Genomic DNA, 26,835 nt, shown 5'->3' on the forward strand with positions numbered 1-26,835 from the left:
CATCGACAGACATTGGTCGTCATCAATGCTAGGTTTCAATAGAACAATGTACCCATATATTAGCGAGCGGCCCGTTGTTGTTACCCGAGCAATGATATTGAAACAACTCCTACGACGTCGTCGTCGTCGTCGGTTTGAAATGAGACAAAAACTCCCTCGCACAAACGCTGCTGCGATTTTGCCTCGTGGTAAAGTAGAATTGGCGGCTGTTTGGAAATTCATCTATTCCGCCTCGCGATTTGTGGTGGCTCCACCCGCTCGGCCCGAGGCGGATGCTGACGCTGACGCTGATGCTGATCCGATGCACTGTGACCCTCGTGTACCCGTGCGGGGGTCTCTCATCAATGTGGCCGGTTTTGACATTGTGTGTTTCGCGATGGCCACCGCAGCAGAGCCCTCAGGGATCTGAATTTGAATGCTTCTTCTGCTTCTAGCGATGGCAAACCGATGTCGGTTGTTGAACGATGCTGTGCTTGACGATTGACTGATTTATAATGGGTCTAGCGGTGACGGTTGAATTGTTCTTGGCGCGGTTTTGCATTCAAGCTCTGAGGTCGACATTGGCGTAGATGAAACGTTAATTTTCCGCCAGGGAGGTTAAGTTTTTGTTAGATTCGATTAATCATCGAAACAATACCACTGCCGTGGTCAGACTACACGAGGGAGATGGATATTAGAGTGGGTCATCGTTTATATGGAAAAGTGAAAAATTCAGTGGTATCCCATCAGATCAAAGCTTTTTTGATCCCATTTCAGGACCCAAATAAGTGTGCAAAATTTGGGCACGATCGGTTATGTCTACGTTTTGCGCATCGCGTTTGAAGTTTGTATGGGGTTTTACAAGGGGAAACACACTTTTTGTATTTCTCTCATAGCAAGCTCAAATTTGTCTAAAACCGTGTAACCATTAAAGTGAAAACATAGCCTAGGGTGTCCTGAAAAACTTTGTCGAAGACCGCGAAGTGATCTGATGCTTATAAAAAAAGTTATAGCGTAGGCATTGCTTGGCGAAACATCATGATTTTGTTGCTATTGTTATTCCTTTACATGTTAAAACATAAACACATGCATGCGGTTCGTTAGTTATAACTATTATCACAAGCATCGGATCGCTTTGCGGTCTTCAACAAAGTTCTTCAGAACATCCTAGGCTATCATTTTACAGTATCGGTTAAAAAGTTTCAGACAAAAAAAATCAACTTATGGCTAAAATGCAAAAAAGTATGTTTTCCAATACAAAATCCCATACAAATTTCAATTGCAATGCGCAAAGTGTAGACGCAACCGATCGTGGTCAAATTTAGCACAGATACTCAGGACTCGAAACGGAACCTAAAAAGCTTTGATCTGAGAAAACGCTTCCGATGACCCACACTAATGGATATGCATTTTCAATAAAATAATCACACATCACGGTGTGTGAGAATACTGAAAATTATTAAAGACCTCACAAAATGTTTATATTGGTCTGTTGTAAACACGATCTTTTTCCTTTGATTAAGCACATTCTGATGGCTTAAGGCAACCTTACTAGATAACATTTTTACACACTTTTTGTTCATTTTTACTGCTGTGAATTAAACAAATTCATAGAAATTAAAAACAAATAAAAATATAAAAAAAAAATTGGATACGACATTCTGGTGAATAACATAGCACCACATTAAGTTTTGCAAATAAATGAATAAACTCAAACAAACAGTGTACAGCATCGAAATGTTTATAGTGCAAGCATTGTTTATTGTGGTTCAGCTAACTTGAAACAATGAAAACTTAAAACGTTTGGACACTTCTTTTTGTTTGAGACCCTGTTCTCAACCTGAAGTTACACAGAATGAATGATCACATTAGGCAGCGAACAGTACACGAAGCAAGCAAAGGTCCAGTGGAGAATTTTCCGTTTAACGAAAAGTTTTCACCGATTGGAGCTGGAATCAAATCCACAGTTCGATTCTAAAAAAAACCTAGACGATAGACAAAGGCCACAGATATGAGAAAGTTAAAACGATTGATGTAGATATTTTGTGAATGATTTACCAGCACGTCATGACACAACCATCTCACATTCATGCGTTTCACTCTAAACTTCGTTTCTATTATTTGTATATTTATATTTTTTTTCATTTATTTTCCAAACTCTGACTAATGAGACTAGTTGACCCACATCTTAAAACTGGGCTCAATTCAATAAAACAAATTAACTGTATAACTAAATGTTTCCTGCTGATCAACAAACCCTACCGGTTAACGATACACTTTTTACCAATACCTAACTACAAAACGAATTCCAAATGAAATCCATGAACATAAATAATCAATTCATCATAAAATAAATTCAAGGAATGGTCATTCGAAGTTATGTGCAGGATTTTATATGGGGTTGAATCATTATACTAAGCAACCTACATAAATTTCACAGAATTACTGATGTCAGTAAATTCAGGATTGTTATTCTAACATTACATCTACAGTTTAAATTATTTTAAAGCAAAACTTTCCGTTTCACATAGGGTGGGACGGAACAAGATGGGTCACTTAAGGATGGATCATCATACCTTTGTAAATACAAATTGTTTTGTAATAGCTATGCTCAAGTTCGATTAAAAGTTAGACGATTTGAAAATCAATGTTTTCACCAAAAAAAATTCATAAATTTATTTTACAATTTTAGGTGTTCATTCCATTAAACTGTTGTATATTCATGCTAGTCACCTAACACAATTATTAACATAATCAAAACAAAAGTAATGCGCTCGAAAATGACACCCCATGACCCATCTTGCCCCGCCACACCCTCATCTGGAAATTAGTACCTGAGCAGGGGAAAAGGACTCAATAAAATCATATTTTGATATGGAGATCAAAATGTTAAAAGACAGCTGAGCTAAACTATGCTAACTTTACAGGAAAAATAAAGAAACAGAGTCAAAACTACTTTTAGTATTTATTACGGCGCGTGCCAATGATAGGAACCCTGTACCAGTTATGGCCACATTTGTTAATTTCGGTTCCACTCGCACTATTTGCATGCATTCCTTATGGGATTAGCCATAACTGGTACACTATTGCGAAATAGGGAGCAAGAAACCCGAAAAATTAAGGAAAATGATTTATTTCTATCAGAATTTAAGGGTTAAACATTTCTCATCATTTTTCGGAAATAAAAAAGCAGAATTTTTTACTATAAATCGAAACAATGACCACGAAAATGTATTCACTGTATTATATCCCTCATGTGGAACACAGTGAAACCATTTTCGTTGCAAAAATGTTTGATTTGAACGAAAAAACTGCTTTCAAATGTTTGATGATGACGATGATTTCAATGGCGAATGGTTTAACGTTAAGCAAATTGTGAAGTTTGAATGGTTGCAACCATCTTTTGTAAACGTGATGAGCACAATTTTTTTCTTGTTGATTTGCATCATTGGAGGTTGAAAATCGATACACTGGTACACTGAGCCTAATTGATCTCTAATTCATTCAACACTACCAAACTTCCAGCAAGTTGCCCTTCAATTTATTGAAAAATGACAGTTTTGAACACCATCTCTTAAGGCAGGAATTTCCACCACCAAGAGGCCGTTCATTATCCATGTAGACCGAAATTTGGTCACTCCTCACCTTTCGTAGAGTTTTGTCCACATGAAAATTTTAAAATTTAAAAATTTGCATGGAGCCTAAATTAAAAAAAAAAAAAAAAAGAAAAATTCGGAAAATTATAAATGATGGAATTTCTAATTATTTTCCTTTGCATTTTCGAACTCAGGGCAGGATTCTACACTAAAAATTATCAGCTTATCAACCTCAACAAAGATTAGAATCCACGTTGGTCAGAATTGTTAAAATAGTTTGTCAGAAAAAGCACTGTTATTTTACTAAATGATTGGTAATCCATACATGATACTTCACTTTAGCTTTTGAGTTGTTTAGAAGAGTTTATTTGATCTCAAACACTAGCCAAAATCTGTGGTGCCTCGTGTTCGTGAGCCTCTAGCTGAATACGGTGACAATTTCTTTTAAATAAAAAAAAATAAATAAACAAAAAACCACTTCACTGTTGCAAAAACAAAAAAAGAAATGAAACATGAAATAGAGTATGAGTAAAAAAGCTAACAAGATCAATGCCTCTTAATGCCGTTACTTTTGATATATGCGGATGTTTGCCTATTTCGTTTGCGACTCACATTTTTTAGTGTGAAGCACTATCATCAAGAAATTTTGTTTTTTATTTGTTATTATGAAATAAGATATTTTTAAATCTATGGTAAAGGTCCGTATAAGAGAAGCCAAACTTTATAAAAAGAAACACAAACTTGAAAAACGTAGGTCGACACTATCTGTTTTGTTCTATTTCTCACCCAGAAGCTTCAGTAATGTAGTTCAAAGCAGTGTGATGAATAAGCATTTAGCATGAGTTAAAATTTACGAATGAAAAATAAACAAAAATGAAATAGTTCAAAGCTTCAATGGAAAGGCGTTAGAAATTTCGTTCTTGTTACCAGATTAACGAACACAATTTACGCTCATTAAACCCAATGGAGAAGTCTGACTCAAAGTAAATTGAAAACTGAACAAATCCGAAAAAATATATTAAAAGTTCTATGATTTTAGAAAATGTTAGTAAATACAATTTTGAAATGAACTTGTCTGAGCCACGTTTTCAGGTATTCGGGAGCACCCAATTAAAAAAATAGCACAAGCTTTGATAGAGAAAAATCTTATTTTATGTATATAGGGTACTTCTAAATAATTGTTTTTTTTTTTACATTTTCTGCATATTAACTTTTAGCTCGTTGTGTGTAAAATTAGCAAACTATTTAACATTCACAAGAAAAAAATAAAAAAAATAAAATTTAAGCTCATTGGGAACTCCTTAACTCTCGATTAATGTGATCCAAAATGTTACTGAATTTTTCGGCGTAAAGTCAAGGTGATCAACCCTAAAATGACGATGCACATTTTTGAAGCGTTTTTGTAGAACATTATGATTTTCTAAAAAATATCATAAAGAGGTTCCTCCTGGGCGATTTTTACAAAATGACCTTATATTATAAAAATTCTCCAAAACATATTTCAACTTCTTGTTCTTTTAAATATTTTTACATTTTATTAAAAAAAAACCTCAAGGCATTCTTGAAGGATATTGGTTTTGAGATTTTGTGTATATATTGGTGGAAGAACCTTATTTGTGTTGATAAAAGGTCTTTTTTTCTCCCCGCTGTTTTGGTAATTAGACCACTGGGTCCAATAAGCTGAAATTTTGTGACAAATATCTCGTAATAACTTAGCTTCTGGAAAAGATATTTCAAATCATTTTAAGAAAAATTACCCAAATGAATAGTACTGTTAGATAAAAGAAAATTGAAAAAATAGTACATGTATCAAGCCATGTATGTTTTCAGCAAATTTTAATGAAAAATCCTCAAAAAGTAGACCAGCACAGGCTCTGCCATCAATACAAGCACGATACTTCAAAAGCCAATACCCTTCTAGAATGCCTTGAAGTTCATGGAAAACACACAAAAATATTGAAAAATATTAAAAAGTTTAAAAAAATATTACGAAAAAATAATTATTTTGAGACTTTTTATAAAAAAGTATCATTTTTCCAAAATTGCCATTGAATCGCCGAATGAACATCGATTTATTTTCTTCATTTTTTCATGTTCTAGAAAGTTGCTAGGCAATTGAAAATACACAATTTTGCTGAACATTACACCCTTTATATCCAATGAAGTAGTTATAGAACAATTTCAATACTTGATGTTTGTTTGTTTATTTACCATAATACATGAACATTCACTTGCATACAAAAGTTTCAACCGTTTTTACTTATAAAGTAAAATTATAGTTTTTTCATAGTTCGAAACGGTTCTCTGCACCATTTTGTGCCAAAAGCAATGATTTGTAAATTAATTTGTAATTTCAAAAGCAAGCGTTTTTCGATGTTCAGCAAGAACATGTTGTTTTACATCTCAAACAGCTTTGTAGAAGTCGCGAAAAAAATAAAAAATAAATCTCGTTAAAAAGTTTTGTCAGACAACGCAATATATCTAGTAAAATTTCAGATACATCATTGTGACGTTGCATTGCATTTTGCACAACTTCGCCGAAAACATCTAACGTCTACCTGCATATTTTGAAAAAAAAAAATACTTTCTTCATCTCACTTCTAGGTGGATTGATCATCCAACTCTTCATGTCAAAAAATGCGCTTTATCTTATGTAGAACTTCTTCGAAGTTGTTCAAAATATTCACTTCAAACTAATTAAAAAAAACTTACGTATGCCAGTATGAAAAAGATTCTTAATATTTGAAAGACAAAAAACAACAAAAGTAATTCCAGATTTTCACCAATCCTGGGATAAGTGTGTGGATTTTCTCAGAAATTCTGAAGGAAAACTTAGTTTTCAAAAATTGTTGTCAAGCAATACTTTGCTTTAAAGATCATTTAGGACATTCTGCGAAATTTTCAAAACTTTACAAGCATTTATTTTTCGTTTTTTTTTCAAATCTTGTGTCAAGACAATTGGGATTTTTTGATATAACTTCTTCAAAGATTTCAGATTGCAGTTGAAATTATCCTTAAAGGTGCAAGACTATACTCCAGATTAAATGGTCATCTTTGTTGTATTATTATAACAAAAGTTTGCCCATGAATTACACCACAAAACAATTCCTAAGAGAAAACTTCAAAAGATTCCTCCTGGGATTTCTTCAGAAATTCCTCTAGGAATTCCTCCAGGAATTCCTTCTGTAAGTCTTCCAGAAATTCCTCCCTGGATTTTGTAAAAATTCCTCCTGTGATTCGTTCAGGAATAACTCCACAGGTTCCTCTAGGAATTCTTCCAGGAATTTCTCCAGGGATCCCTTCAAAGATTTCTCTAGGGATTCCTTCACGAACTCCTCCAGGAATTCCTTCTAGAGTGCATTCTCCAGGGATTCCTTCAGGGATTCCTTGAATAATTCCCCATAGAATTCACATTCTGCGAAATGCCAATTTTCAAATCCATAAAAGCATTTATTTTTTGTTTTTTTTTTCAAATCTTGTGTCAAGACAATTGGGATTTTTTGCTATAGCTTCTTCAGAGATTTCAGATTGCAGTTGAAATTATCCTAAAAGGTGCTATACTATACTATACTCTAGATGACCATTAATTTGTTGTATTATTATAACAAATGTTCGCCCATGAATCACACCACAAAACAATTCCTGAGAGAAAATTTTAAAAGATTGCTGCCGAACAAGTTCAACTCATTCGAAAGACTTCAACAGTGTAAGACACGAACCCCAAATTTTAAGCACCCTCCTACCTTACCTTGATTAAACAGCAGAACCAGGCACGAAAGCCAGAATACTCCTACTCTAAACTCCATCATCGGGCTGTTGTTCTGTCCTCACAAAGCTGGGGTCGTTCTACACACTCCGGATGTCCTGTGGCAGACGTCCGTTCCAGGAGAACTCCAAGTACTGTCCCCAATCGGACGCAAAACAGCCGAAATCACTGAATCCGTTTGTTTTCACACTTTCTTCCAGTTGCTTGGCACTAATCTCTATCTGTTTCACACTTTTTTTTGCACTGTTTCAAACAGAAAAAAAATCAAACTCCCGTGAAAATCACTGCGTGCAACAATTTTTCTCTCTTTTTCCGCGCTCTTGCTCCAGATTAACCGAAGGGATGCTGGTTTGAATTCCTCACAACACTTTTTCACCTGCCGCCATCACACACCTGCGCGGCGTTACGTCTCATCCGAGGATCAAATTTCGACGACGACGACGACGATCACTCATCCACTCCCAAACCCTTCACTGACGGGGGCAGCCTTGGCGGGTGTTTCGATCCAGATTATTCAGATTTTTCGACACGCTTCGACGAGAACGACTGACTGCGCCGCCGCGGTGATGATAACTCTCTTCCTGGTGTATCGATCGTTTGGCGCGAAAAATTCCAGCTCACTGGACCGGATGGAAACCGGATGGTATCTTTTCGACGGCGATTGAGGATTTCTCTCTTGGCGGCGGCGAGGCCCAGATCGATTGGCGCGCGCACTTTTGCAAAAAAACTTTCCCAAACTCTCGACGCAAACTGTGTTTTGTTATCTCGACGGACGCACTCAGCGCAGCATCGTTCGGAGGCTCGGTGTTCGATGTGTTGGATGGATCTATTGCAGGGGGTTGGAAATCTGGGGAACTCACTCAGGGAATTTGTCACATCACTTTAAGGATTTGATGGAATATTTTGAACTTTTTTCTTGAGAATTTTTCTTCGCTTTCAACCGACAGACCAAATTTGTGTCAAACTTTTTCTCCTCCAAGAACTTGAACTACTTTCAGAACTTTAGACGAAATTCCAAACGTTACACTCGGCGCTGGGATCGTGACGGCTCGAACCGATTCGAATAAACTTTGCACTTGGACTCAAACTTCCCGGGTCGGGTCCTGGGAGACTAGTAGCTGGTTCTAGTTGAACAGAAAACTTGGCAAATCCGAAACGGCCTTTGGAAAAGGGGGAAACACAAAACCCGCTCCAAGTGCTTCTCATGCGAGCACTTCTCTTAAACTAATTTCATTATTGCAAGTAATTTGCCGAGGTGCTGAAGCTGGCTGCCAGGCTCCCTGCTTTCCGTTGGCTAGTTTGGGTAGGTTGCGCTAGACCTACCCGAATGTCGATCGGAAACCACGAAACCACAACGAAGACGAAGGAAACCTCTCTCACGAAATTGCAATTCGCTCACGATCAGCGCTCGATCCGAGGACAGACAGCTGACGAACGTCTCGGCTGAAACCGAAAGCTCGCGTGCTTGCTTGAACGGTAACCTCGCGACGCGAGTTGAATCTGAAAGGAAAAGGAATGCCCCGCAAGTGAAAAATGCCAAGCCCTGCGCGAAGAGAACGGCTTTTCCACCACCCGAAGAAATCCTCCCCCAAAAGCAACCCGATTGCAATGCGATCGCTCACACTCTCCGAAAGCTCCCCAATCGCTCTCTTGGCACTTCCCGAATTCACCACACCCGAAACCTTCCGCAAAGAAAAAGCTCCGCACCAGCAGCGTCTTCGACTTCAAAGAACGAGAAGCGATCAGCTGAGCGAATCACGATCGCAAAGCAAAACCCCAATGTGGTGAATTTCGTCTCCGCGCGCGCGACTTCGTCGCTGGCACGGTCGGAACTGGATCGTGAGCGAGGGAGCGATCGTGCGCGCGCGGTGGGTGGTGGGAGGTCTCCATTCAAGCCAAGACCTTGCACCGGTTGTTTCACTTTCGAGCGCACTCGCGTGCTTTGCTCCCCGATTCAACCAGCGCGCCGCCGGCCGTACCTACAACATGAGGGACCCTCTTGCTTGGTGTTGGTGCTTGTGGTCTTGGGCTACTGTTGCACACTGTGTGTTGTGTATGCTAGCTATAGGCTTGACGTAATTAAATTGAATTGTAACGCAGCGGGAATGCAGAGGGTGACTTGAGAGAGTGCGCCCGCGAGAGAAGTCTCTTGAAGGAACTTGTACCCCTTGCGGGACTGGAGTTCAAAAATTGAAATTTTGTGTTGAGGTTTCAAATAAAACTATTGCAATTTAACATTCCTAATGCATTAAAAAAAAGTTCCTCAATATGCATTAGGGAAAAAACGACCCATAACTTTGAAGCGCTCGCCAAATTGTATTCCTGATCCGATTTTCGTTAATGTGGCCCTAAACGAAAGATATAGGTTTCTAGAATGTAAATCTGGAATTTTATTTGTGTTTCAGCCGTTATGGCCACAAGAGCATCAGAAATTCCTCCGGGGATTTCTTCAGAGATTCCTCCACGGATTTCTTCTGAAATTTCTCCATGGATTCCTTTGTGAATTTCTCCAGGAATTTCTTTGGGAGTTCATCTGGGGATTCTCCTTGGAGTTTCTCCGGAGATTTCTTCAAGAATTTCTTCATGAATTCCTCTAGAAATTTATCAGGAGTTTCTCCGGGGATTCCTTCAGGGATTCCTTGACGAATTTCTCCTGGGATTCATTCAGTACTTCTATGGATTTCTATAGGAATTTCTCCAGGTATTCCTTCAGGAGTTCCTCAAGGCTTCCAGAAACTTCTCCATGGATTTCTCTAGGAATTTCTCCAGGATTTTTTTCCGGAGTTCCTCCGGGGATTCCATCAGGAAATCCTTCAGGGATTGCTTATGGAATCCATTCAGGGATTCCTTCAAGAATTCTTCGAGGGATTCCTTCAGGAATTGCTCCAGGGATTCTTTGAGGATCTCCTCCAGGGGTTCCTCCAGGGGTTCATCCAGGGATTATTCCGGCGATTACATCCGAATTCCTCCTGAAATTCCTTTAGGAATTTCTCCAGGGATTCCTTCAGGAAATCCTCCAGCGATTCCTTCAGGAATTCCTCCAGCGATTCCTTCAGGAATTCCTCCATCGATTCCTTTAGGAATTCCTCCAGAGATTCCTACAATAAATCCTCCAGGGATTCCTTCAGGAAATCCTCTAGAGATTCCTTCAGGAATGCCTCCAGCGATTCCTTCAGGAATTCCTCCAGCGATTCCTTCAGGAATTCCTCCAGCGATTGCTTCAGGAGTTCCTCCAGCGATTCCTTCAGGAATTCCTCCAGGGATTCCTTCAGGAATTCCTCCAGGGATTCCTTCAGGAATTCCTCCAGGGATTCCTTCAGGAATTCCTCCAGGGATTCCTTTAGGAATTCCTCCAGGGATTCCTTCAGGAATTCCTCCAGGGATTCCTTCAGGAATTCTTCCAGGGATTCCTTCAGGAATTCCTCCAGGGATTCCTTCAGGAATTCCTCCAGGGATTCCTTCAGGAATTCCTCCAGGGATTCCTTCAGGAATTCCTCCAGGGATTCCTTCAGGAATTCCTCCAGGGATTCCTTCAGGAATTCCTCCAGGGATTCCTTCAGGAATTCCTCCAGGGATTCCTTCAGGAATTCCTCCAGGGATTCCTTCAGAAATTCTTCCAGGGATTCCTTCAGGAATTCCTCCAGGGATTCCTTCAGGAATTCCTCCAGGGATTCCTTCAGGAATTCCTCCAGGGATTCCTTCAGGAATTCCTCCAGGGATTCCTTCAGGAATTCCTCCAGGGATTCCTTCAGGAATTCCTCCAGGGATTCCTTCAGGAATTCCTCCAGGGATTCCTTCAGGAATTCCTCCAGGGATTCCTTCAGGAATTCCTCCAGGGATTCCTTCAGGAATTCCTCCAGGGATTCCTTCAGGAATTCCTCCAGGGATTCCTTCAGGAATTCCTCCAGGGATTCCTTCAGGAATTCCTCCAGGGATTCCTTCAGGAATTCCTCCAGGGATTCCTTCAGGAATTCCTCCAGGGATTCCTTCAGGAATTCCTCCAGGGATTCCTTCAGGAATTCCTCCAGGGATTCCTTCAGGAATTCCTCCAGGGATTCCTTCAGGAATTCCTCCAGGGATTCCTTCAGGAATTCCTCCAGGGATTCCTTCAGGAATTCCTCCAGGGATTCCTTCAGGAATTCCTCCAGGGATTCCTTCAGGAATTCCTCCAGGGATTCCTTCAGGAATTCCTCCAGGGATTCCTTCAGGAATTCCTCCAGGGATTCCTTCAGGAATTCCTCCAGGGATTCCTTCAGGAATTCCTCCAGGGATTCCTTCAGGAATTCTTCCAGGGATTCCTTCAGGAATTCCTCCAGGGATTCCTTCAGGAATTCCTCCAGGGATTCCTTCAGGAATTCCTCCAGGGATTCCTTCAGGAATTCCTCCAGGGATTCCTTCAGGAATTCCTCCAGGGATTCCTTCAGGAATTCCTCCAGGGATTCCTTCAGGAATTCCTCCAGGGATTCCTTCAGGAATTCCTCCAGGGATTCCTTCAGGAATTCTTCCAGGGATTCCTTCAGGAATTCCTCCAGGGATTCCTTCAGGAATTCCTCCAGGGATTCCTTCAGGAATTCCTCCAGGGATTCCTTCAGAAATTCTTCCAGGGATTCCTTCAGGAATTCCTCCAGGGATTCCTTCAGGAATTCCTCCAGGGATTCCTTCAGGAATTCCTCCAGGGATTCCTTCAGGAATTCCTCCAGGGATTCCTTCAGGAATTCCTCCAGGGATTCCTTCAGGAATTCCTCCAGGGATTCCTTCAGGAATTCCTCCAGGGATTCCTTCAGGAATTCCTCCAGGGATTCCTTCAGGAATTCCTCCAGGGATTCCTTCAGGAATTCCTCCAGGGATTCCTTCAGGAATTCCTCCAGGGATTCCTTCAGGAATTCCTCCAGGGATTCCTTCAGGAATTCCTCCAGGGATTCCTTCAGGAATTCCTCCAGGGATTCCTTCAGGAATTCCTCCAGGGATTCCTTCAGGAATTCCTCCAGGGATTCCTTCAGGAATTCCTCCAGGGATTCCTTCAGGAATTCCTCCAGGGATTCCTTCAGGAATTCCTCCAGGGATTCCTTCAGGAATTCCTCCAGGGATTCCTTCAGGAATTCCTCCAGGGATTCCTTCAGGAATTCCTCCAGGGATTCCTTCAGGAATTCCTCCAGGGATTCCTTCAGGAATTCCTCCAGGGATTCCTTCAGGAATTCCTCCAGGGATTCCTTCAGGAATTCCTCCAGGGATTCCTTCAGGAATTCCTCCAGGGATTCCTTCAGGAATTCCTCCAGGGATTCCTTCAGGAATTCCTCCAGGGATTCCTTCAGGAATTCCTCCAGGGATTCCTTCAGGAATTCCTCCAGGGATTCCTTCAGGAATTCCTCCAGGGATTCCTTCAGGAATTCCTCCAGGGATTCCTTCAGGAATTCCTCCAGGGATTCCTTCAGGAATTCCTCCAGGGATTCCTTCAGGAATTCCTCCAGGGATTCCTTCAGGAATTCCTCCAGGGATTCCTTCAGGAATTCCTCCAGGGATTCCTTCAGGAATTCCTCCAGGGATTCCTTCAGGAATTCCTCCAGGGATTCCTTCAGGAATTCCTCCAGGGATTCCTTCAGGAATTCCTCCAGGGATTCCTTCAGGAATTCCTCCAGGGATTCCTTCAGGAATTCTTCCAGGGATTCCTTCAGGAATTCCTCCAGGGATTCCTTCAGAAATTCCTCCTGAGATTCTTCCAGCGATTACTTCCGAATTCCTCCTGGAATTCCTTTAGGAATTTCTTTAGAGCTTCCTTCAGGGATTCCTCCAGCGATTCCTTCAGGAAATCTACCAGCGATTCCTTCAGGAATTCCTCTAAGGGCTCCTTCAGGAATTCCTCCAAGGATTCCTTCAGGAATTCCTCCAGGGATTCCTTCAGGATTTCTCCCAGGGATTCCTTCAGGAATTCCTCCTGGGATTCCTCCAGGAATTCCTCCTGGGATTCCTCCAGGAATTCCTCCTGGGATTCCTCCAGGAATTCCTCCAGTGATTCCTTCAGAAATTCCTCCAGGGATTCCTTCAGGATTTCCTCCAGGGATTCCTTCAGGAATTCCTCCAGGGATTCCTTCAGGAATTCCTCCAGGGATTCCTTCTGGAATTCCTCCAGGGGTTCCTTCAGGAATTCCTCCAGAGATTCCTTCAGGAATTCCTCCAGGGATTTTTCCAGGAATTCCTTCAGGGATTCCTTCAGGAATTCCTCCAGGGATTAATGCAGAAATTCCTATAAGGATCCCTTCAGGAATTCATCCGGGGATTCCTTCAGGAATTTCTCCAGGGATTCTTCAGGAATTCCTCCAGAGATTCGTTCAGAAACTCCTCCAGGGATTCCTTCAGGAATTTCTCCGAGGATTGCTTCAGGAATTCCTCCGAGGATTGCTTCAGGGATTCCTCCAGGTATTCCTTCAGAAATTATTTCTGAGATTCCTCCTGCAATTCCTCCAGGGATTCCTTCAGCAATTTCTCCTGAGATTTCTCTAGGAATTCGTTCAGATTTTTTTTTTTCTGGAATCTCTTCAGAAATTCCTCCTGGGACTTCTCTAGGAATCCCTTCAAAAATGGTACTCGAAATTCTTCAAAAATTTCTTTCAGATATTTTTTTATAGGAATGTCACCTAGAATTCCTTTAGAAAAATCTTCTGGGATTCCTCCAGGGATTCCTCCTGGGATCCCTTCAGGAATTCCTCCAAGGATTCCTCCAGGAATTCCTGCAGGGATTCCTTCAGGATTTTCTCCAGGGATTCCTTCTGCAATTCCTCCAGGGATTCCCTCGGGAATTCCTGCAGAGATTCCTTCAGAAATTCCTCCAAGGATTCCTTCTGGAATTCCTCCAGGGATTCTTTCAAAAATTCCTGTAGGATTCCTTCAGGAATTCCTCCAAGGATTCCTTCAAGGATTCTTCTAAGGTTTCCTACAGGAATTTCTGTAGGCTTCCTTTAGGAATTCCTATAGGATTTCTTCAGGAATTTTTCCAGGGATTCCTTCAGGAATTCTTCCAGGGAATCCTTCAAGAATTTTTCCAGGGATTCCTGTAGGAATTCCTCCAGGGATTTCTTCAGGAATTCCTCTAGGGATTCCTTCAGGAATTTCTCCAGGGGTTTCTTCAGCAACTCCTCCAGGGATTCTTCTAGAAATTATTTCAGTGATTCCTCCAAAGATTCTTTCAGGAATTCCTTCAGGGATTCCTCCAGGGATTTCCCTAGGGATTTCTTCAGGGATTTCTCCAGGGAATCCTCCAGGGATTCCTCCAGTGCAGTGATTCCTCCAGCGATTCCTTCAGGAATTCCTCCAGGGATTCCTTTAGGAATTCCTCCAGGGATTCCTTCAGGAATTCCTCCACGAATTTCTCCAGGGATTCCTTCAGGAATTATTCCACGGATTTCTCTAGAAATTCCTCCAGGGATTCCTCTAGAAATTCCTTCAGGGATTCTTTTAGAAATTCCTTCAGGGATTCCTCCAGGCATTCCTCCAAGGATTCTTCCAGGGATTCCTCCAGGGATTCCTCTAGGAATTCCTCCAGGGATTCCTCCAGTGATTCTTCCAGGAATTCCTCCAGTGATTCCTCAAGGAATTACTCCTGAGCAGTGAATCAAAATTCAACCATCGCGCAACAATAACGACAATGTCGCAACCTGAATTTGTTGCGACATTCTACCCAATGCGACATACGTTTGTCCCAACTTAAACAGAATAGGACAAAGATCGTGCACCACGAGTTTAGAGATTTTTAAGGCTTGCATTGTGATTTTCGAGCGGTAACTTCGAATCGGTAAACACTGCAACGCTGCTGAAGATCTATCAACAAAAAGTTTCGATTTTGGGTTGGTAATAATTGATTATTCACAAGTTGAAAAGTACGCAACAAATTCAGGCTCCGTTTTGTCTGCAACAAAAAAATTTCGAGATCATGTCATTATCTGTTACCAGTTGGGATAAAGAGTAATCGCCGCGTGTTCTTTGTTGCTTGTTTTGTGCCTCTTTTGTCTGACAATTTTCTTCACTGCTCCTGAGATTAATCAAAAAAAAATTCTCCTGAAAATCCTCCTGGCATTCCTCCACGAATTCTTCCAGGGATTCCTCAAGGAATTCCTACTGGGATTTTTCCTAAGGTTCCTCCAGGAATTCCTTCTGGGATTCGTTAAGAAATTTCTCCTGGGATTCCTCAAGGAGTTCCTCCTGGGATTCGTTAAGGAATTCCTCTTGGGATTCCTCATGGAATTTCTCCTGGGATTCGTTAAGGAATTCCTCCTGGGATTCCTCTTGGGATTTCTCAAAGAATTCCTGCTGGGATTCCTTAAGGGATTCCTGCTGGAATTCCTCAAGGAATTTCTCCTGGGATTCTTTTTGGGATTTCTTCTGGGAGTCTTTAAGAAATTACTCCTGGGATTCCTCAAAGAATTCCTCCTGGGATTCGTTAAAGAATACCTCCTGGGATTCCTCTTGGGATTTCTCAAGGAATTCCTCCTGCGATTCATCAGGGAAGTCCTGCTGGGATTCCTCAAGGATTTCCTTTTTGGGTTTCTCAAGGAATTCCTTCTGGGATTCCTCCAGGAATTCCTCTAAGGATTCCTCCAGGAATTTCTCCAGGAATGCCCCCTGGAATTCCTCCATGATTTCCTCCAGTGGTTTCTCTAGAAATTCCTCTTGGGATTCCTTCAGGAATTTTTCCTGTGATTCTTTCAGGAATTCCTCCAGAGATTTCTTCAGAAATTCTTCCTGGGATTCCTCAAGGAATTCCTGCTGGGATTTCTCAAGGAATTCCTGCTGGGATTCCTCTTGGGATTCCTCCAGGAATTCCTCCTGGTATTCCTTCAGAAATTGCTCATGCGATACCTTAAGGAGTTCCATCTGGGAAATTAAGTAACTCAAGAATTTTTTTTAAAGATTTCCAAAATTATTTAAGCCTGTCCACGTTAAGTTTTGGACACCAAATCGTAGATATTACAATGAATTCAGTGGCAAAACATGCAAATGTCGGTGCTTTCCGTATACTTTAGTCCTTAGCCTAGAAAACAAACATAAGTTCATTCAAATTTTCAGAAGGTTATTTTATAAGCTTCAATCGCTGAAATTTTGAGATAAGGCCAATTTTATTAAAAAATGTCCAAATGTGCCATAAAAGCCTTTTCTTAAAAAAAAAAAATCATCACTCACGAACAAAGCATCTTAGGAACAAAGTTTTTAAATGAAAATGAAAATAAATTTTCTCAGTAATCCAAGAAAAAAAATATGAAGTGGTAAAAGTTTTCCACAAAATTTATAATGAAAAGCCGGAAAAACTATGTCTGAACCCGTGGAAAATTTTCTAAAAAAATATTTTTGAGAAGGTAATTCCATATGGTTTGATGGCTGAATTTTTTGGAATGCTTTTAATTTTCGTTCCTGAGTTGTGGCAAATTTTGTGAAAAATGACCATATAATATAGGCTTACATGATCATTTTCACAAAATTGGCCATAACTCAGTAACAAAAAAAAAGTACATTCCAAAATTTCAGCGATCAAAGCTTAAAAAAACTACCTGCTCAAAAATATTTTATCGGAAATTTTTCACGAGTTCGGGTATAGTTTTACCGGCTTTCCCTTACAAATTTTCTCAACGGTGGAAAATTTTGTGGAAAACTTTTTTCTATTCATATTTTTGCCTTTCTCGTACACCAAGGTGTACCGAAAGGCTATATGTTCACTCCAAAAATGAAATTTTGATAGAGCCCCCGGAGGGGTAAGTTTCATATACCAATCGACTCAGCTCGACGAGTTGAGATGATGTCTGTGTGTGTGTATGTGTGTGTGTGTGTATGTATGTGTGTGTGTATGTGTACAAAAAAAGGTCACCTCACTTTTAGATAGTAAATATCAACCGATTTTAACGATCGACGGCTCATTCGACGCGGAATCTGGTCCCATTGTTTCCTATTGAAAATGGTTCGGATCGGTCCAGCCGTTCCGGAGTTATGGCCATTTAGGTGTTCCGGATCGGTACCTCTGGAAGGGGCCAGACATGAAAATGCACCAAACCCATGCATGCGACCCATCAAACCACGGCATTTACGATTATCTGTTGAACGGTAAGCAGGAAAATAGTCTCAGACCATATCTGAACCGGTAGTGTTCCGGAACCGGTTCTGGGTGTCCCGCCGGAAGTGGCCAAATATCAAATTGAACATAACTCATGCATGCGACACATCAAACAGCGGCTTTTTCGATAATCTGATGAACGGTTAGCAGGAAAACAGTATCAGACCATATCTGAACCGGTAGTGTTCTGGAACCGGTTCCGAATGTTCCGCCGGAAGTGGCCGAATATAAACGAGTACCAAAGCGATACATGCGACACATCAAACAGCGGCATTTTCGATAACCTGATGAACGATTAGCAGGAAAACAATATCATACCATATCTGAACCAGTAGTGTTCCGGAACCGGTTCCGGATGTCCCACCGGATGTGGCCAAATATAAACGAGTACCAAAGCGATGCATGCGACACATCAAACAGCGGCATTTTTGATAATCTGATGACCGGTAAGCATGAAAACAGTATCAGACCATATCTGAACCGGTAGTGTTCTGGAACCGGTTCCGAATGTTCCGCCGGAAGTGGCCGAATATAAACGAGTACCAAAGCGATGCATGCGACACATCAAACAGCGGCATTTTCGATAACCTGATGAACGGTTAGCAGGAAAACAATATCATACCATATCTGAACCAGTACTGTTCCGGAACCGGTTCCGGATGTCCCACCGGATGTGGCCAAATATAAAAGAGTACCAAACCCATGCATGCGATACAACAAATAACGGATTTTCTGATAACCTGATGACTGGTTATCAAAGAAATAGGTTAGGACCACATTAGGGACAGCCGGTAGTGCTGTAACCAGTTCCGGGTGTGTGTGAAGAATTAGCAATAAGTTAAAATTCACAAATACAAAAAAAAAAAAAAAAGTTCCGGGTGTCCCTCCGAAAGCGGCTAAATATAAAATTGAACTGAACCTTTGTATGCGACATAGAATAGCTAGGATTTTTTGATAACCTTATGAACGTTAGCAAGCAAACAGGTTCAGATCGGTGAAAAAAATGTTTTACGCATATGGTCAAATCTCAACCGTTACGTAGTAATTGAACTTTACATGTTATTGACTTTGCTTGTCTCAAACTGGCTATAACTTGAAAATGGTCAAACTTATCGCATTTGAAAGATTATTAAATTTGCTACCAAAAAAGATCTTGGAATCTATTGGTTAAGTTAGATTACTAAAGCAAAAAAGCTCGAAAGTAGTGTTTTGCCTTTCTCGTACACTTAGTGTACTAAAAACTATATGTTCACTCAAAAAACGATTTTTCGGAAAAAGGCTCGGAGGATCAAGTCGCATATACCAATCAACTCAGTTCAACGAATTGAGATTATGTCTGTATGTGTGTGTATATATTTATGTATGTATGTGCACAAAATAAGTTCACTCACTTTTAAGGCACTTCCCATTGGCCGATTTTTCGGATTATAGCTTGAATCGAACCAGAATTGTTTGCTATCAAAAATGGTACTGATCGGCCAAGGCATTCCAGAGTTATGGCCATTTCAGTGATCCGGACCAGCACCGGTAGAACTAGCCGTATATAAAACTGAACTAGCCCCATCATCCCGGATAAAAAAAATACCATTCATTACATGGTAAATATTATTAACATATGACTGGTTTTATCGTTCACAATAAATCACATAGTAGATATATTGTTACTTTTTAGAATAGAAATCAAACCCATTATAGTTCGTACAATAAGTGAACATTAGCTGTATTAGTGATAAATTGATTCGATTGTTTTTCAATAGTTCTATAATAATTTAAAGTTACTATCAGTAAAAATTAACTTAAGTTGTTTTAAAATAGTTGCAAAAGTGCCTGCAAAGTTCTCATGGACTTCTTATTAAAAAAGAGTTTATTTGTCAATTACACTTAAAAACAATTCGTAACAAATAAATAACAATAAATATTATTGTTGCTTGGATCATGTTTGTATAATCAAATACAAAATCACTTGACATATTTTTTATAGTTTTCGTTTAAAATTTGAATACAATAGATGTTTCGCTTAGACCAAGTCCACTCGTGGGCTTAATACTACACACGCAACAGCACGTCGTTAACGATTTTTAATTTCGTTATCCACCCATTTTCGCACCGGTCGTTCGTTTCCATGTGAGTATAATAATGATCGGTCGCCTTTGCGCACCGGTGGTCTCTATTTTATCCGTACCATCGGTTTTTTGCACTTCTGTAATTTGTGTATTTCTATGGTGTTATTGCAAATCTTATTCAGTATAATAATCTGTGCTCATATTTTGAGAAAAGGGGTTTTGGATAAGACTGAAAACAGTTAGTAAAAATTGAACTCAAATAAATAATTCCCTTCGAGATTTGTACCAGTTTTGGTGCGTTTAAAGATATTATTTTTTCAATAATGTATGATTGTATTTAATCTCGGAATTCAAGCAATCTTTTTTAAATTATGTGTTTGTTGCTTACTGTATGACTTGTAGGTTGAATTTTTATCTAAAATAATATCCATCTCTTCGATATCCATGTTGCCTTTCTCGCAAGAAATTTATCTGAATTTGAGATTTTGAGCATCTTTTTAATAATTAATTTTATTGAATAATTACATCCCTTGCATTTCCAACACATTTATAACGTAGTTGTCTCCTTTACAACTTCGCGTAGGTCAAGATTTTTGAATCCTGGTCATAGTAGAAGCTATCTTCTAACAGTCTGTGATAAGTTTGCGCAACCTTTTTTCATTAACGTGTATTTTAACTTCAGCTTATTCTATACTCAGTCACAACCTTTTAGTTACAAAGCATCAATCAGAAATCCTAATATATATATATATTGCGATCCTTTGGATGCTAGTATATGAATATTTTGTTGGAAGCAGATTCTATGCGCTTGAAGTAGACTGCGTATTTATCAAAGTACATAATGAGCCCACTCTCCTTGTTGGCACTTCATACAACAATTGATGTATTTTAACATCCAACACCTTGCCCCTTGCTTCCCTTCTTTTTCCGCCTATTTTAATTGATGAAATTTGGCAGCTCGACTACATTTTTTTAGATTATTATCGGTATGATTAAAGTTTGTTTTTACAAAAAAAAAAAATACTGAAGTGTTTCTATGATATCTGAATTGAGTTAGGTACAGTCAAAGCCAGTCTTGTGCATTATCACCATCATAACACAAAAAAGCCGCAACATCAACATTGCCCTTCTTCCTCCATCAACGCTACAGCCGACCGTCTCTATGTTGCTATCGAACACATTCGAGACGAACGCATTGATACGGTGGCTGCCGCCGCCACGCTCTTTCTCTGCAAATCTCTTGAGTAGCCGAACGCTTCTTAACCGTCGTTCCGACGCAGAGCTATGTCACTCACTGCTGGGTGACTGTCGCCTGAAAATGCCAGGATGAGGGTCAATTTGTTATGTAGTATTGCATGGCGCAGAAAACACAAACATAGCACGCCCTATGAATAGAATGCAAAGCGTAGAACAAAAACTCGCTTCGGCGTTTCATCGTGTGGTTCGAAAACAAGAGACGATCGCTGCTGTTGGATGTGGTTGACTCTGCATTGAACGAGGGTTGGCTTGAATGGCTTTTGCGTGAATCGATTATGATTTGATGGACTGCGTTTGTCGTATGAAGTGATGGTTAGAGCGAGTGTCATTCGACATTGACCATCCTGAAACTGCACAACCCTGGTCAAAGCATCTTTGAAAAATCGTAACTACTCTTATCTAATCTTATACATACGCAGCCAGTACGGAATCACCCTGGAAAGCAATCGTGTTACTTTTCCTGTCAATATTGATGCTTGCAGCATATCATAGATATGACACATGCATCAAAGCGGCCAGGTCTACTGCGTTGTGTTTACGTGCAAAGATGATTCTTCGCAATAATTGGAGTACAGAATATTTTCTTTCGGCAAGGTACTTCTCGAATTTACAGGGGAGGAAGGATGCGTGGACACCCAAGTAACACACTTGTCACCGAAGAGTCACGGCGGCGCAGGTTTTTGTGGCGCAGAAGTCACCGTGACTTACTTCTAGCAAGTAAGTATTTATTTGGTAGGAGTAAGTCACAGTGACTTCTGCGCAACAAAAACCTGCGCCGCCGTGACTCTTCGGTGACAAGTGTGTTACTTGGGCATATTGTACCAAACGATCCAGATAACATGTTGATGAATATGTTTTAAATATATGAAAATGTGTATTAAAGAGCTGTGAATAAATGTGTAATATTGGAAAGATCTCCCCAATTGTTGGGTTGTTTTTATAGATCTAATGTCGAACCTCCTATTCTGTATGATCGGTGTTATTCGCATGGGGTTTTCGCAGATTTTTTTTTTCTGCTTTGCCTTTTTGTTTCTACAAGGGTGAAGTTACCCATTTCGAACACTTTCTTCCTAATGTCTCGTTTATTTAATTTATATTTTTAAATTTATATTTAATAAACCACCCACTGACGACCACCATTTTCAAAAACAGCAATCAAACCAAAACTCCTTTGCTTTTTTCGAAATATTCACGACAAAACGAAAGGCGAGGCACAGCTCTTTCAAAGCGGGGGATCTCAGCCCGGAAAGTGAATAAAGAAAACTTGGTGGATTAATGGGATTAATTAGGGTTTTTTTTTATTCCTATTTGTATTCGTTGATTCATATTTTAATTCCTGAAGAAATTGCTTTTATATTCATTAAAAAAACTTTGTTTCTACGATGCTTCGTTCTTGAGTTATGATTTTTCAAAATAAGTAGTGTCAGGGGAAAACAAAAAATTTCCACCTCAGTTTTCCGGAAAAATAGGCGACCCTGATTTTTTCTCAATTTTTTTTTGTTCATATATCCATGAGCCCTGCCTGTGGAAAAAGTTTCATGAAAATCTGAGACCCTTCGGCTTAATTTGTACGATAATAAAAAACGCCCATAAGCATCATCCTTCCTGAAATAAAACGTGTTCGCAAAATATTGGCAGAAGATTCATAATAGCACTTATCAGCAGAACTGCAACATCTTCTGCTGCTTCTTGACTCAACATTAGTCGATACAGCTTAGCCAAAACGTCTACTGATGTAAGCTTTGAGCCCCTAAAATTCCTAGATATCTCCTGATAATATTCCTGGAAATATCTGTAATACGAATAACTGGAAAATGTCAGTGGAACTCCGCGATAACTCCCTGCTGGGATTCCGGGACAAATCCTCGATATGATTTATGGATTTATCCTCACAAAAAGTCCTGAATTTCTTTAGGAATTCCTTAAAAATTCACCATGGAGTAACTGAATAAATCGCTGGTGTAGTTTCTTAAGAAATTCATGGTATATTTTAAGAACAGTTTGCTGGCAAAATCCCTAGAATAATTCCTTGTTTAATCTTTGGGAACGTCCTTGGAGGAATGTTTGGAAGAATTAATTTAGATTATTCCTAGGAAAAATTCCTGAAAGACTATGTACAAAGTTCTTAAAAAAACAGTGATATCCATGGATAATCCCCACCCAAGTAACATGTTGATTATTAATCATTAGTCTTATATAGGATTTGAAAACCGTCAAAAAACCTTATACCTTTAATTTTGATTTCATGATGGTTCTAAGAACCTTTTCTAGTCTATTTAGTTAAAAAATGTTACTTGGGCGGCATTCTTCTTGGAGGAAACTCTTTGTGAAATCCCTAAGAGAAATACCCTGAACGTTCTGGTGAAATTCTTGGGAAAGCTCGCAGGTAGCCCAGGAAAACTCAACAGGATTTCCTGAATAATTCTCTGGTAAAAGTTCAGGAAGAATCCATCATTGAATTCTTGTAAAAATCTTTAGTAAAGAGCTCCTCGATAGTTGCTGCCGTAACCTCGCTGGCGTATTCGGAAATCAAAAGCCGTAATCTTCTGAACAAAGAATTTTGGTTTAAAATGAACCTTTTAACGTATCAAAAATAGTTTTGGTTTCACGGTATGGAATCAATTTTGCCAGCCCAATTTTACGACAAACTCTTTGCTATCATTATCTTACGGTCAACTTTTGACCAATTCGTTCATGTTTTTCATCAAACTACTGCTGAAACGGAAAACATAGAGAGGTAAAAGGTTTGAAAAACTGTTTAGATTCTTAAGGTGACAAAACATGTGTTCCGGAATGGGACCGAAAATAAACGAGTCATTTATGTATTGATAGATTTTTTTTGTTTAAAAATTTCCGCTTCATGTTGCTTATACGGAACTACATGTGTAATCTTCTGACGTAACTCATAAATGAGCTAGCGTTTACCTTCTTAATTAAAATTCAAACGTAGTTACTAGAGAACATATTTGATTGAAAAAAATCACAAAAACTAATACAGAGGACAAAATCATGAAGTCTAAATGTTTTTTTTTCCAAAAAATTATCATCAAACTCAAAGATTCAGCAATCATTATCAGGAAATCCATCTGCCAAAACAAAAAAAAGAGCTACGTCATTAAGAGTTTTGGAATCTCTACCAGAGTTACCAACATGTCTGTGCTATTACCCCACAACACAGCAATTCCCATTTCAAAATTAAATTAGAAATCTAAGCTGTATATTATTATAATGAATGTGTCCTAGTGATTGTTCTTGTCATCATTGGTTGATTTTGAATGTTATCTTTGAGTATAATCAAATATCCCAATAAAATCAACTCAACTGAATTGCAAATAATTCAACACACTGTGAATTCCGCTTCCACCCATTCAATCCAAATAAGAAATTTACATCTTATTCAGAACAGCAAGGTCCCCTCGAAACCACCAATCCATCAAATGATTTAATTATGCAGCGAACAAAAAGCTCCCAAACTAAGGCTCGTCGAGGCAACCACTTCAATATATCAAAATGCACTCAAAGCCTCGTAAAATCCTTCCGGAGCAACAACGAACGACGCTCACAGCAATTGGGTAAACAATGCATTCAGCTGCTATGGCTGCTATGGCGACTCGTAAAATTTGTTTTCATTTTAATTTGGCACACTCAACTGAAGCGCCAATCCTCTCGAAAGAAACCAACCCCCACACATAAATCAGTTCAACCACAGAACAACGAAAAAAAAGACAGCTAGGGTCAAACCAAACGCTTATGATGCGGACGATGATGTTTCCGCAATTAGACTTGAGCAAACAAATCTCTCACGCCTCGAACCAACCATCGTCCATCCGCCCAAAGTTACTACAACCACCTGAACTTGACCTTACACTTTTCAACAAGTTTGCAAACTCTTGAAACAGTAGCGAGCGCGCCTGCGCACAGATGTATCGGTCGTAGTTTGCTGAATAGCCACAGTGTGGGGTAACCGTGAAAGTGAATCTGAGTCGAGGAGACTCGCTCACGGCCAGGGATACCTAAATCTTATCAGTACGATGAGAAAGACCTTGCGCGAGCGCGCGGTTGCCCTTTCGGCGGGCGCTTCACGTGACTACTCAAGTAACCGACATTTATACCTTCCTCCTTTTGTGGCTCACCCTTACCGATGCCAGTCAGCTACTCTACATCAAAGAAGGCCTGCGGTGCGGTAGAGGAGAGCCACCCGAACTGACGAAAGGCTCTTTGTTGGGAAAAAATGTGCTAGCTTTTTGAAAATATTCGAATTTAGCATAGCTTGAACACTTTCAAAAATGGGGGATGGGGTTGCAGAGATGAGTAAATCAATTGTGTTTACAAATTTCGCTCCATTATAATATCATTATTTCATAAAAATGATTTAATGATTCCATTCAAAATTCTTAGAGAGATTCCTCTAGAAAATAATCGAAGAATTCACTTAAAAACCATACATCTTAAATCTTCAGAAATTATTTATCCAAAAATCTTCCAGGTATTTCTATAAAAACTCCTCTAGCGATTCCTTCAGAAAATTCCGGGAATGTTTTTGATTTTTTTTTTGAGAAATCCTTCAGGAATTCTTTTATTGGTTCTTTTAAACAATTATAAGTTTAGTTCTTTATTACTTTTTCAAAAGTTTTCTACAGATTAACCTAGAAATTAATTTGGGAACATTTTTATATCTTTCCTGAATTCCTTCCGATACTGCACCATGGATTTTTTTTTGATTTTTTTACAGGAATTCTTTTCGGAAATCTTCCATGGATTTCTTTCTTAAATAAAAACATCTTCAATGGAATACTTTAGAATTTCCTTCAAAATTTTTGTTTCGATTCACCAGAAAATACTGTAAAAATTCCTATAGAAAAAGAAAAATAAATTTTCCAATAATTTCTTTAGAAAATCTTCCACAGACTTGTTCAGAAATAAATTAATATTGTAATATTTCCTTCAAAAATTCTTACAGGGATTCTTTTAGAAATTTCCATCGAGATTTCTTAAAAAATCTTCTATGAGATTCCTCCATAAATTCGTCCATGGATTCCAAATGCAAGGAAATCTTCAATAGATTTTTCCCATAATTGATCAATGGTTTCTTTAGGAATTACTCAAAGGAATTTTTCCTGAAAATCTACCAAGGTTTTCTCCAGAAACTCCAGTAGAGGTTTGTTTTAGAAATTTTGACAGGGATTCCTTAACAAATTTCTCCAGGATTACTTTCAGATAATCCCCTAACCGACCAGTGAATCTTTCATAAATATCTCCTAGGATTCTTTCTTCTGAAACTCCACCAGTAATTACTCTATAAAATTATTCTAGGGATTCGTTTAAAAGATTCATCGGAAATTTCTGCAGGGATTTCTTCGGAATTTTCTGCAATATCTTTTAGAAAATCTTTCAAACAATCTCTCATAAGTTCCTCCACTACTGTTCCGTTCCAACGTCACGTTGAGTCACGCTTCTGGCATTCATCTTATGGAATCTTCCACACATCTTCAATAATGATCATCACCATCCAGTTTTGTTACCTTGCAACACCTGCAGGACATGCAATAAAGTATGAAACTCTTTTTCAAGAATTTTTAACTCAATTATTTTGCAGAAATACTCATTTGTTTTACCATTCTAGTCTTTCTAGTAAGACGGATACAAATTTAATTTTGACTTTTTGTCTCCCCCCTCCCCCTTCAAAAAAAATCGGCAGGATTTGGCATTTTGAGGGGGCAGATAAAAAAAATATTTATCAAAATATCTGGTTTTGCTAAAAATTCTTTAACAAATCCGATGAGTTTTTATTGTTTTTCAGATTAAATGCTTTATTATTTTTATCCCCCCCCCCCTTGACCAGCCAAGGAGTGGTGGGACAAAAAGTGAAATAAATATTTGTAACGGCCTTATTCTGTTTTACCAAATTTATTCATTTGTACCTAATTCATTATTTTTGTTACCTAGCCAATATTTATATCTCAACCAAACCCAACCATTCTATAAGTTTATAATTTTTTATTTTTCGATACTTTTCGAGTATTATTACACTTATGATAACGATACCATTAATGATATATGAATAATAGTTTATCTTTCCTT

The 26,835-nt window shown here is 39.2% G+C and overlaps 1 protein-coding gene across 9 annotated transcripts in view; it reads right to left on the minus strand.

The window, feature by feature from the left end:
* LOC109417137 (lipase 1-like) overlaps positions 1 to 8,724 on the minus strand; it is a 533,887-nt gene extending 525,163 nt beyond the window's left edge. For all 9 annotated transcript variants that reach the window (XR_009997535.1, XR_009997536.1, XR_009997538.1 and 6 more), the window contains exon 1: positions 7,324 to 8,724. The gene's annotated coding sequence lies outside the window, so the exon portion shown is untranslated. The remainder of the gene's footprint in view (positions 1 to 7,323) is intronic.
* Between the last annotated feature and the right edge of the window lie 18,111 nt (positions 8,725 to 26,835).

Source organism: Aedes albopictus, chromosome 2 (assembly GCF_035046485.1).
Source record: "Aedes albopictus strain Foshan chromosome 2, AalbF5, whole genome shotgun sequence".
Classification (NCBI taxonomy): domain Eukaryota; kingdom Metazoa; phylum Arthropoda; class Insecta; order Diptera; family Culicidae; genus Aedes; species Aedes albopictus.